This window comes from Indicator indicator, chromosome 3 (assembly GCF_027791375.1).
Source record: "Indicator indicator isolate 239-I01 chromosome 3, UM_Iind_1.1, whole genome shotgun sequence".
In the NCBI taxonomy this organism is placed as follows: domain Eukaryota; kingdom Metazoa; phylum Chordata; class Aves; order Piciformes; family Indicatoridae; genus Indicator; species Indicator indicator.
In genome coordinates this window covers 39239936-39252659 of record NC_072012.1, presented here as the reverse complement: position 1 = coordinate 39252659, position 12724 = coordinate 39239936, and the positions used below count along the sequence as shown (strand labels likewise).

At 40.2% G+C, this 12724-nt stretch overlaps 1 protein-coding gene across 1 annotated transcript in view; it reads right to left on the bottom strand.

The window, feature by feature from the left end:
• TMEM117 (transmembrane protein 117) overlaps positions 1 to 12724 on the bottom strand; it is a 207000-nt gene that overhangs the window by 46357 nt on the left and 147919 nt on the right. The gene's annotated exons all lie outside the window — the stretch shown is intronic.

Below are 12724 nucleotides of genomic sequence, written 5' to 3'. Positions count from 1 at the left end.
AGGTTTGTAGTCTTGCTTGTACAAAACATTTTCAATCAACACCTATCATAGGTGAGGCAGTACAGGACTCACGCAAGTTACATCTAAGCAACTCTACTCCACGTTCAGCTTACAAAGTTAGAAGTTAATTGCTTAACTCCAGTAGAACACACTTTGAAAAAAACCCACAATTCTATACAAGGTAATGGGAAGCCATTTTTCTGGTTTACTTTCATATGGGTATATCACTTACTCTATCAGCAGAAGACAGGTGGTTCAAGAAAACACAGAAATGAGATTTTCAGAAATGTTTTCATAGCATCAAATGTGCCTTAGGATAAACTGTCTGGCAATATGTCTGTGAAAATGGTTTGTATCCAGACAGGGGCAGTTCATTGATACAGAGAATTTACCCATGAAAGGGCTGTTTTCTGTAATGTGAAGGAAGCTGTGTCAGAATTAGGCATGATTCCTGCCCCTCGCTCTGGTCAATGAGCCAGCTGTTTAGAACAGCATCTCAGCTGCACAAGACAAGGCAAACAGACAAAGGGCCAATACCTGCTCTGTGTGATTCGGTCCAGATATTTGAATACCAGTCTTAAAAAGCTCAACTGAATACTGTAATAACTAGGGTTTGGGATGCTACACAGTGCAATTCATTCAGACTCTTTAGTTGGAGCTGCTCTGCTTTGTATAAACAAGTCAACATTAGTACAACTCACTGGCTACAGACTTCCCACACCCAACTGAGTATCTTACTGGCCAGTTATTAAGTGCTTACTTTATTCTCAGTACCTAATAAAAATGAGGTAAAGGCTTGCTGTTTACATAGTGAGAAGATGAGGGATCATACATCAAAACAATTAACAGGGATTTTGGCTTTCCCATGTTTCAAGCATCTCCAGTAACTGTCAAAGAAAGTGGTTATGAGGAGAAAACATTCTTGGCTTTTTTTTCTCAGCTATCTTGAAGTACTCAGTAGTCTAAAATTCACTGTAATGTAGAATGGGAAAAAGCTTTTGAAAGAGAAAAAAAGGTATGTCTTCACACTCAGAAGGCAGCTCTCACTTCAAATGCATTTAAATGGTAATTGAAATGCTACTCTAAGAGCCTAAAATTAGGCTTTTCAGATCTATGGCAGGAACTTGAGGTATATCCCAACACCTCCTTGATTTTCTGGAGTAAAACATGCTATTAAATCTAGTTTTAGAAACAAGCAAGAGCATAAGCGTAGACTTAATGCCCCATTTTCAAGCCCATTGATGATCTGTCAGTTCACTGTCAGCAAGTTTGCTGATGACACCAAACTGGGTGGTGGCTGACACACCAGAGGGTTGTGCTGCCATTCAGTGGGACTTGGACAAGCTGGAGAGTTGGGCAGGGAGAAATGTAATGAAGTTCAACAAGGGCAAGTGCAGAGTCTTGCACCTGGGAAAGAACAACTCCATGTACCAGTATAAGTTGGGAACTGACCTGCTGGAGAGCAGCGAAGGGAAAAAGGACCTGGGGGTCCTGGTGGATGCAAGGTTGACCACGAGCCAGCAATTGTGGCCAAGAAGGCCAGTGGTATCCTGGGTTGTATTAGAAAGGGTGTGGTCAGTAGGTCCAGAGAGGTTCTCCTCCCTCTCTACTCTGCCCTGGTGAGGCCACATCTGCAATACTGTGTCTAGTTCTGGGCCCCTCAGTTCAAGGACAGGGAGCTGCTTGAAAGAGTCCAGTGCAGAGCCACAAAAATGATTAAGAGAATGGAACATCTTCCTTATGAGGACAGACTGAGAGAGCTGGGGCTCTTCAGCTTGGACGAGAGGAGACTGAGGGGTGACCTCATTAATGTTTATAAATACATAAAGGGTGAGTGCCAAGAGGATGGAGCCAGGCTCTTCTCAGCAATGCCCAATGACAGGACAAGGGGCAATAGGTGGAAGTTGAGACATAGGAAGTTCCATGGAAACAGGAGGAAGAATTATTTCACTGTGAGGGTGACAGAAACTGGAACAGGGGGGCTGTGGAGTCTCCCTATCTGGAGGCATTCAAGACTCACCTGGATGCGTTCCTGTGTGACCTGGTATAGGTGATACCACTCTGGCAGGGGGGTTGGGATGGATGGTCTCTTGAGGTCCCTTCCAGCCCTTGACATTCTATAATTCTGTGATACATGTTATTTGAACTTCAAGATAGCTGATACAAAACAAACTGGTTGATTTTCAGAAGACCCAGTTAATGATATGTGAGAAAATTCATAAACTCAATTATTTCCTTAATTAATAGCTTTATTTATTTATTATTATTTCCCAATTATTGTGTTTAGTAGCATTGTTTGTATTCACAATTTATTTAAAAATTAATTAAACTTGAAACCTGATGAAAGTTTTACTACATAGTCAATGCCACATAGACAAGAAAATGAAAAGCCTGCTTGCACTGGAAAAGAAAACACATTTTATTTAGGAACCATCAAAACTCATCTTTAAATAAAATAATGAAGAAGTTCTGTTTGCAAACTGTCAAGTGAAAAACACTACTGAAAAATGGGGTTTATTTGCTTCTGAAAACATGTTTTAGAAAACTGAAATGACTTCACAAAGCATTTCAGTGTTGTAAAGTCTTAAAATTATCCTGGCAAAGTTTTGAAAAAAACAAGAAGACGACCTATAAAATCTCCATCATCACAATCATCACATCATCTTTGTGATGATGTGTTAAAAAAGTGTTAAGTATTAAGGATAAAAACGGAGCCTGCTTTTTATCTCTGTAGAACATTTGGAACATAGTGTCTTTGGCCACATGTTGTCATGTTGTAACCTTTGTACTCAGCTCTGGTGAGGCCACACCTTGAGTATTGTGTTCAGTTTTGGGCACCTGAATGTTTTCCAACCTGAATGTTTCTGTGATTCTGTGATGTTGCTGCTCTTAGACAAAGCGTTTGAAAAGAGTAGGTGGGAGGACTTTATAGTATACACTTACATTTTGACAGCTTTTCAGATAATATATTGTATCCACAACCAATATTTAAAAATAGAGTACAGATTTAGAATATGTAATCATAACAGTTGAATAGCTTTCGTTGCTTTGGACTAGATCAGATGTGTATTTTAGTTTGATAGAAGAAGAAATTTCTCATTATTCTGAGTTTCATACACCATGGTATTCTATGGGATATTTATCAAGACATTGTGCCTTGTACAATTACATTTGTGCAAAACCTATCAAAGTAAAAGATAATTACAACTGTTTTGAACTGTTCTTTAATGTTTGTTGTGTTGGGGTTTTTTTAATCCAAAGCATTTTGAATAAATGCAGGCTCTTTCATCTAACAAGTTGATTATATTTTGATCAAATATATTTTCAAAACAAATTTTAAAAAAATCCCCAAAGCTTTAATCTTGCCTCCTGAGCAATGCATTTTTATGTCAAAAGTCTTCTAAAGAATATCCATCTTACCTTGGCAAGGAAAGGGCATTAGCAGACAGCAAGCCAAGCATGAGTTGGGTATGTGTGCTGATAGAAAGAGGTGCCAACAGTATTTAGGGCTGTACTAACATGAATGGCCATTAGATCAAAGGAAATTATTCTTTCCCTCTTCTCTGTACTTGTTAAACCATATCCAGGCTATCACACCCAGTTTTTGGCTCCCAGTACATAAAATGTATCCATAACCTAAAGTGGAGGTCCCCAGGCTGGTTGGGGGCTGAAGCACTTGTCTGATGAAGAAAGGCTAAAGGACATGGGCAAGTTTAGCATGGAGAAAGGGTGGCTTTGGGAATACCTAAATGCTGCCCTTCACTGCCTCTGGTGAGGTTAGCAAGAAGATGGAGCCAAGAGACAATGCGTATGCTGGAATATTCAGACAGCAGAGTAAAAGAATCCTAGTAGCCCAGCATGCAAGTTACACATCATTAACATTTATGAAGGAAACATGATCTTATCATCACAGAATCATAGAATCACAGAATGTTAGGGGCTGGAAAGGACCTTGAAAGGACTTTGAAAGATCATCTACTCCAACCACCCTGCCAGAGCAGGATCACCTATACCAAGTCACACAGGAACGTACCCAGGTGAGTCTTGAATGCCTTCAGAGAGGGAGACTCCACAACCCTCCATGTCAGTCTGTTCCTGTGTTCCATCACCCTCACAGTGAAAAAAATTTACTCATGTTTACATGGAACTCCCTAATCATCCAACAAGCAATCTTATTTGCCTATAGTATAAATGTGAACACCAATGGCACTAGCCTCAAACAAACCAAACCAAACCAAACCAAACCCCCAATTCCTCCTGGAAAAAAATATACCAAATCAAAAGAGAAAGGATTTTTATTTTGTGCAAAGGACTCCTGATTTTCAGTTGCCACTGCTGCTCCAGCTTTACAAATGAAAGCACCCAAAACTTCACTTGACATTTACAGCAATTCCAACATATAATACTTTTTTTTTTTCTTTTTCAGATAATTCAAGAAGAATTGATACAATCTCCAAAGCTGCTTAGGAAATAAAAACTAATATGCATGTTTTTCCACAAGCTGAGCCAGTTCCAATATAAGGCGTACAAGACTTCTTAGAAGACAAAAAAATTTACATCTTATTTACTGTGGCTTTGATCTCCTGGAAGTTAACTTTTCTAAGAATTAAAGTGTTAGAATGAAGAATAAGCAAGAATAAGCTAATGCAGAGACTCACCAGAATCACAGAAACATTCAGGCTGGAAAAGACCCTTGGGATCACCAAGTCCAACCGATAGCCCTACTCTACAAGGTTCACCTCTAAACCATATCCCCAAGCACCACATCCAAATGACCTTTAAACACATCCAGGGTTGGTGACTCTGCCAGCTCCCTGGGGAGCACATTCCAATGTCTGACCACTTTTTCCATGAAAATTTTTTTCCTAATGTCCAGGCTAAACCTACCCAATCACAGCTTGAGGTTGTTCCTTCTTGTTCTATCGCTAATTACCTGTGAGAATAGACCAGCACCAACCTCTCTACAACATCCAGTCAGGTAGTTGTAGAGAGCAATGAGGTCTCCCCTCAGCCTCCTCTTTTTCAATCTAAACAGCCCCAGCTCACTCAGTCACTGTTTGTAAGATTTATTCTCCAGGCCCTTCCCCAGCTTCATTGGTCTCCTCTGCACTCACTCCAGCACCTTCACATCTCTCTTGTATTGAAGTGCCCAAACTGAACACAATACTCAAGGTGTGGCCTCACCAGAGCTGAGTACAAGGGGACATTCCCCTCTTCCTCCTGGACACAGTATTTCTAATACAAGCCAGGATGCCATTGGCTTTCTTGGCTACCTGGGCACACTTCTTGCTGATATTCAGCTGTCCAAACTGTAGGACAATGCTACAATTATATGTTCAGTTCTGTGACAATATGAATAGTCACTTTTCCAGTGATAGATGAACATGAGGAACTTCTGAGAAGCAAGGGGCACAAGAGAAATGGAGAATTGTTATGGTTGAATTCACGAAGATGCACAGATACATATCTGGTTAAACTTTGAGCTTATCAGGAAATGGTTAACCCCTGCAAAGAGATCCTTTTAAGTATTTCAGAAAAACTCTGTGCCTCTGTGCTCTGTCTTGAGACTAATCTGCACTTCTTTTCAGTTTGTTATAGTAAACAGAAATCAGAAAACAGATAAATCCTAGAAGACAGAGCAACACTCAGGAAACTCAGCAAAGATGCAATAAACCCAGACTGAGGCTTCTCCTCCCACCTCCTCCATACTGAGAAGTGCAGCGACTCAGAAAGTTTAATCAAAAGTAATGTCTCCGTTTTCTTGGAAAACAAAAATTAGTTTTTCATCCTTTGCTTTCCAGATTTGGTCTTTTTAGCTTACAATTTCCTAACAAGTAAGACTCAGATGCTCAGATGCTCAGAATTTGCTAGCTCAGTCCCACATAATTGTAACAGAAAGCAGCTCTCCTAACCTTTTGTTTTTTGCTGATGTTCAGCCTTAGTCCTCTTTCTTCCTCCTGTCCACCTGACCTGAATTCAGTTCTGCATTAATTTAATTGTGGGTCATCATCATATGGCCTCCCAAGCCCTAAGATCTGACAGTGTTTTGGTGATTTGATTCATGTAAATGACTAAAGACATCTTAGCAGGATTTAAGGCAGAGGCACAGCCCAGTGCTGGATGACACTGCAGAGTTCAGGTATTGGAGACTGACTGTAAGGGAAGAGGCATCACTTTTCATTTATTCTTGGGTATAATCAGAATTATTTGTTGCTTCTCCTTCCATTTTATCTTGTGGATATCCTTCAGGGTTATAACCCTTTTGCAGAAAGCAGGTCTTTCACTAGAAGCAAGCTGCAAGCTGGGCACAGCCCTTTTCTCTTGCCCAATGAATATGTGAGCTATCAGAACAAGAGGCCATATTTAGGTCAGGCTGGGTATCCACCCAGTTTACCTTCCAGAGACCCACTACCTCAACTTCTGCTTTGACTCCATGATTATACCAATCTCAAAATAGCTTAAGTAGTGGTTAATATTCTGTTAAACACTTTACCCAACACTGACTGGTCCCCTCCTGTTTTGCAGTTCTGTGATCCTTTTCTTCCTGTAAAATACCTCAACATATGTGTTTGACAAGCATAAAAAGCCCACAGTCTGTCTCTTCATCACATGTATGATTGCTCAATCAGTCTTCAACAATAACCTGCAGAGAGCAGCTGGAGGAATACTTTTGGAAGGGCTATATTTTGCAGTGCCTCACTTTCTTTCCAAACAGGGAACCTTTGTATTGTTGATGAGACTTTGAAACAAATCAGCACTTGGAATAGATGGATGAATTTGGCTTTTTTGATCACCAACCACTGGAGAGACTAGAATCAGCCAAATTTTTAGATGTCTGTAGAGCCAATTACTACATCCATTTCACAAAGGCTGTAAAATGGAAGACAGCTTTTGGGACTGGATATAGTCCCTCAGAAAGCTTTGTTTAGTTGTTTTGATTTATTTTGTTAGTATGGTCTTCAGTTTCCTCCTAGGTCATTGTACAGAGATGATATTAAATGAATTTGGCCAGTTCTTCAACAAGATTTTTGGCTTTATGTTCTGCCTGGGAGCCTTGAAAATAATTGTCATCTCTAGCTAGGAGGCCTGGAAAAATGAATGACTAGGCTTTTCCAACCATTACTGGCAATCTATCACAGAGATTTCTGGGTTGATAACCCCATCAATGTGTACTAAAAAATGGAAATCTATTTCATTTGAGGCAGTGGCTACCTTCACAGAGTTCAAGTAGGTCTTCATTTTGTGGTGGGGGTACTCTGATGCACTATTTAAGGAGAAACAGCCTTCACACTTAAAACTCTCAAAAATCCTTTGAAATTCTATATTAGTGTTCACAAACCCCACAAGTAATGATTGCTTACATATGCACATCATTCGATGTTTAAAGGTAGCTTCAGAGATTAAATATAGAGGACTGGGGTAACCATCAGTGCCATGAACAGTAATTGCAGACTGATACAACGTCTCTGCAATCAGCTGCCCTTCAAGCAAGATGTCCATAGATGCATTCTGTGTGGGATCTTCTATAGGCCACAAATTCTTGGGAAAATGATGCATCATAGAAGAAATTTAAACAATGCTTCCACTGACTGACACTGTTACCAATTTCTCTGTCAATCAAATTATACTTTCTCTGAATTTACATAAATCTAAATGTTGGGACAAAACATGTTTAATTCTATTTAGTTTTCTGGAATTACATTTGCATTAAATTGGTGTAGAAGACAGGCTGTGTGGCTCTATAATGAATGACACTAGCAAAGGCTCTGCTGCTTCACTCAAATGAGAAGAACTGAGCATATGAAGGTTTTTAGTTATAAGGCATAATTCAAAGACCATGTATAGATCACCAGTTTCTTCAAGTGAAGAAAGGAAGAAGGTTTTCATCATTTAGTTCAAAATATCAAGATTGTTTTCCTGCTGAACTTGCCATGTAGATGAATGTCCTCAAATCTCTTTTAGAAAGATAACAGAACAGCTCATGATGTCAAGAAGTTTGGACAAAACTATTACCTTATCACAGGTGAAAACTGCTAAAAATCTCAGCTCCTGCTTAACATACTGTGCTGGCAATGTGTGCCTGCTGTGCTGACAGCTTGTCCCACCTTGGACCTTGCCATCAATTTCATTCAAAATAGCTCTGCCCTTGGAGCTCTTGAAAAATGAAATATTTAAAAACACCTCCAAGAGCTTTCCACTTACGTTATCACACCTGGTATTTCAAAGCAATGATCTACTAAATCTGTTCTTTTTGTAACCTAAGGCCTGATAATGATTTTTTTTTTTTTTAGGTTTAGCTCATTTATTACCAAAAATATTAATAAAACGTAGCAAACTGAAGTGCTTCCTTAATTTTTGGGATATTTTAAAATATAGTCATACCTGCAGCCAAAGTCTTATTAATGCTCATCCAGTTTGCTCACGTTGCAAAGAGAATGACAAAAATAAGCCTTAATAGGCAATGGATGAGCACAGCTGTGTCAAACAACCCACAGCCCAGACCTTCACCAGCATTATCTATACACATCTATACCACATCCATACAATTAGACTTAGCAAATGGGGTAACAACATCTACTTTCCCTTTCTACTTACTGAGTGAGAGACACCAAAGTTGAATCCTGCCTCTCTGAGTTCAAGGAGCTCTCGTTTTGTTGTTTTGCTGGGAATTACCTCAATCACAGCAAATGACCTTCCTGCAGATATACAAATAGCATTAATGATCTTAAAAACCTAAAATGGTATGACTGAGGAGGTAAATTTAAAAATGACGTTACAAAGTAGTAGTTTGTCTCTCCTAAAATTGTTCCTATTTCCAAAGTGATCAGAAAACATAAAAATCAGCATACTGTGAGGGCTTGGCCAGGTGGATAGATAGTGAAAAATATATAAAACTTTCACATGGTCCAGGGAAAGACATTATGATACAATTTTGTCTTTAACTAGGATCCTAAATCCATATCCAAGAAGTCATATTTAAGAGTCTGCTTTCTGATTTTCTGGATTAACAAAGCCCCCCAAAATTGATGTGAGTCAAATGCAAGGATAATTTTTATATATTTATATGCTTAAAACAACAATGTAGGATAGTAAATTCAGATGGATAAGGTATTAATATTTTGTCTATGACTCATTTTCCTGGGAAGGTAAAGCATGAGGTAGGCAGATGAGGTTGCTAAACCCCTCTCTATTATATTCCAAAAGTCCTGGCAGTCTGGGGAAGCCCCCAGTGACTGGAAAAGGGGAAACATTACTCCCATTTTCAAAAAGGGTAAGAAGGAAGAACCAGGGAACTACAGGCCGGTCAGTCTCACTTCTGTGCCTGGTGAGATCATGGAGCAGATTCTCCAGGAGGCACTACTGAGACAGAAGAATAGTGAAGAGGTGATTGGGTACAGTCAGCATGGGTTTACCAAGGGCAAATCCTGCCTGACGAACATGGTGGCCTTCTATGACAAGGTCACAACATGAATAGATGAGGGGCGAGAAACTGATGTCATTTACCTGGACCTGAGCAAAGCCTTCGACACTGTCCCACACCACATCCTGGTCTCCATACTGGTTACACATGGGTTTGATGGGTGGACCACGAGATGGATAAAGAACTGGCTTGATGGCTGCACCCAAAGAGTGGCTGTCAATGGCTCCATGTCCCAGTGGAGGCCAGTGACAAGCGGAGTCCCTCAGGGCTCAGTCCTGGGACCAGTCTTGTTCAACATCTTTGTCGGTGACATAGACAGAGGCATTGAGTGCACCCTCAGCAAGTTTGCTGTTGACACCAAGCTGTGTGGTGCAGCAGAGATGCTGGAGGGAAGGGATAGCATCCAGAGGGACCTTGACAGGCTGGAGAGGTGGGCACAAGCCAACCTCATGAGGTTCAACAAGGCCAAGTGCAAGGTACTGCATGTGGGTCGAGGAAATCCCAAGCACAAATACAGGCTGGGAAGTGACTGGCTGGAAAGCAGCCCTGAGGAAAGGGACTTGGCGGTGCTGGTGGACAAGAAGCTCAACATGAGCTGTCAATGTGCACTTGCAGCCCAGAAAGCCAACCAGATCCTGGGCTGCATCAAGAGAAGTGTGGCCAGCAGGTCAAGGGAGGTGATTCTCCCCCTCTACTCAGCTCTGGTGAGACCCCACCTGGAGTACTGCATCCAGTTCTGGAGCCCCTATTACAAGAGGGATATGGACATGCTGGAACATGTCCAGAGAAGGGCCACCAGGATGATCAGAGGGCTGGAGCTCCTCTCCTATGAGGACAGACTGAAAGAGTTGGGGCTGTTCAGTCTGGAGAAGAGAAGGCTCCGAGGTGACCTTATTGTGGCTTTCCAGTATCTGAAAGGGGGCCTACAAGAAAGCTGGGGAGGGACTTTTTAGGATCTCAGGTAGTGATAGGACTAGGGGGAATGGAATAAAGCTGGAAGTGGGGAGATTCAGGCTGGACATGAGGAAGAAGTTCTTCACCATGAGAGTGGTGAGAGCCTGGAATGGGTTGTCCAGGGAGGTGGTTGGGGCCCCATCCCTGGAGGTGTTTAAGGCCAGGCTGGATGAGGCTCTGGCCAGCCTGATCTAGTGTGAGGTGTCCCTGCCCATGGCAGGGGGGTTGGAATTAGATGATCCTTGTGGTCCTTTCCAATCCTGACTGATTCTATGATTCTATGATTTTTTCTTTGCATGGCTTTCTGAGTACACATACCTAGATCGTAGTGTCAGCTTCCTTTATTAATCTGATCTTGTTATTGTGAGGCATAACCTGCTGTCACAAGGCACATTAGTTTAGAACACCACACTACACAAGGTACACATGCAACTTCTGACACTCATTAAAGCCAGATTTACCCACATACCATAAGAAATAACACAATCAGGTTTCTGTTATGTGAATCACAAGGATATACAGCTCAATAATATTATTGTTACTCAAAATCAGAAAAGAAACCTTTAAGAAAAATAGCAAGCCAGTAACAAACCCCTATAAATCAATGGAAAAAGGAGGCTGATGAAGTGAAAGCACAAAAGCTCAGAGAGAAACATACACCAAGCACCACAATTTTGCTTATTGAATAATAAGATATGAACCAGTACTGGGAAGAAAGAAATTTAGAAGTTGCAAGAGGTAAATACTATCAAAGGTGAGGAAAGAAAGCTTTGAGACTAAAATAATCAAACAGCATACCTGTCATTGTATGCTTCAGAAATATATTTGGACGAATGCCATGGAGCTTATTAATTAGTGCAGGGAAAAATGTTCCCTACAACTAACTGGAAAAAAAGGCTGGCAATACTGAAGAGAATACGAAAGTTTCATTGAAGAGTACAGAGCTTTTAACATTGATTTTAAAAAGCTGAAGGTCAGGTGCTTATTGCAATATACTTGTGCAGATGTTCTTTTTCACTAGAAAAAGCCAATCATCTTGACAGTTAAAGTCAGTATCAAAAGCTGTTGACCACAACTGTTCACAAGCACAGAGATTTCTTGAACCTGGCAACATCACTAAAATTGCTGACCCTGTGCCTGAGTGCAAGGTCCTAAATTATTTCTGCTTCTCTAGAAAATGATATGGTTTATCATATGACTTCCATGACATACCATTGGCATCTCCAGTGATAGGGGTCACATTAATACCACTTCCATTTTCATAAACATTAGTGATATTATTAGCAGCTACAGATTTAATTACGGATACAAACAGAGATTTTTCTCCAGATCAGAAGAAAATCTATTGGGAGCTTTGATGCCTCACAACTTCATTGCATTTAATAAAATAATTACAGTGTCACTAAAAGTAAGTTTAGCTTCAACAATAGCCTTGAAACTAGTTAAAGAAATAAAAGCATATTTCTGGCTTTAGCTCAGTGTTTACCTTACACAAATGTTTTTGCTTCACTGTGCCATTATCCTCCAGCGTGGATGCCATTATCGGAATTCATGCTCTCAATCCACTAATGTTAGTGCTCAAAAATGTATTAAGGTGCTGGTGTTTTCATATAGGAGATATTCATACATCTTCTACAAGTAATTACATTATCAGTAATCCTTTTAAAAGGCTGTCTTTGCTCAGTTGCTTTGCCAATAGCCCTGAGCTTGGTTATATGACAATCCCACTTACTCATAGTGTATGAATTGATAACAGATGAACCAGCTAATATGCTAGAGCTCTCTGATCAGTGACAAACTGCAGAAGTGAGACCCATCAAAAGAAACAAACTCTCCTTACAAAGCCACAAACAGTTTGCTTTTACTTATTACTGAAAACAGTAGAGAGAGCAAAGAATTACTGGCCCTGAAAATCGCATGTGTTCTTTTTTACATTTTACAGGAAACATTACCACAAACTTTTTTCGAGCTCTAGCATTCATGAAGATATAAAAAAAACCCAGCTACAGTAAAAGCATCTCTTTCATGAAGGATAAAAAAAAGCTATTTTAAGAGATGGAACACAGGCCATATGATGCCATACTCTGATCTGAAGACCTAACAATGCCAGCATATTTAGTCAAAGAATTTTTCCTAACTACTCAAACACTCTTTGAATTAATTCTGAAGGCTACTTCTCACACAGTGAATGATGTAAAATCTATTAATGAATAAAAACTGTTAAGCTCAATACTAACACTGCACTTTTCTACTACAGTCTACTCCTTGCTCCTGAGATGGTATTAAAAATAGCATCTATCACTGTATCTGTTAGTGAGTGGATACACAGACGATGCAGGAGACAGAGTG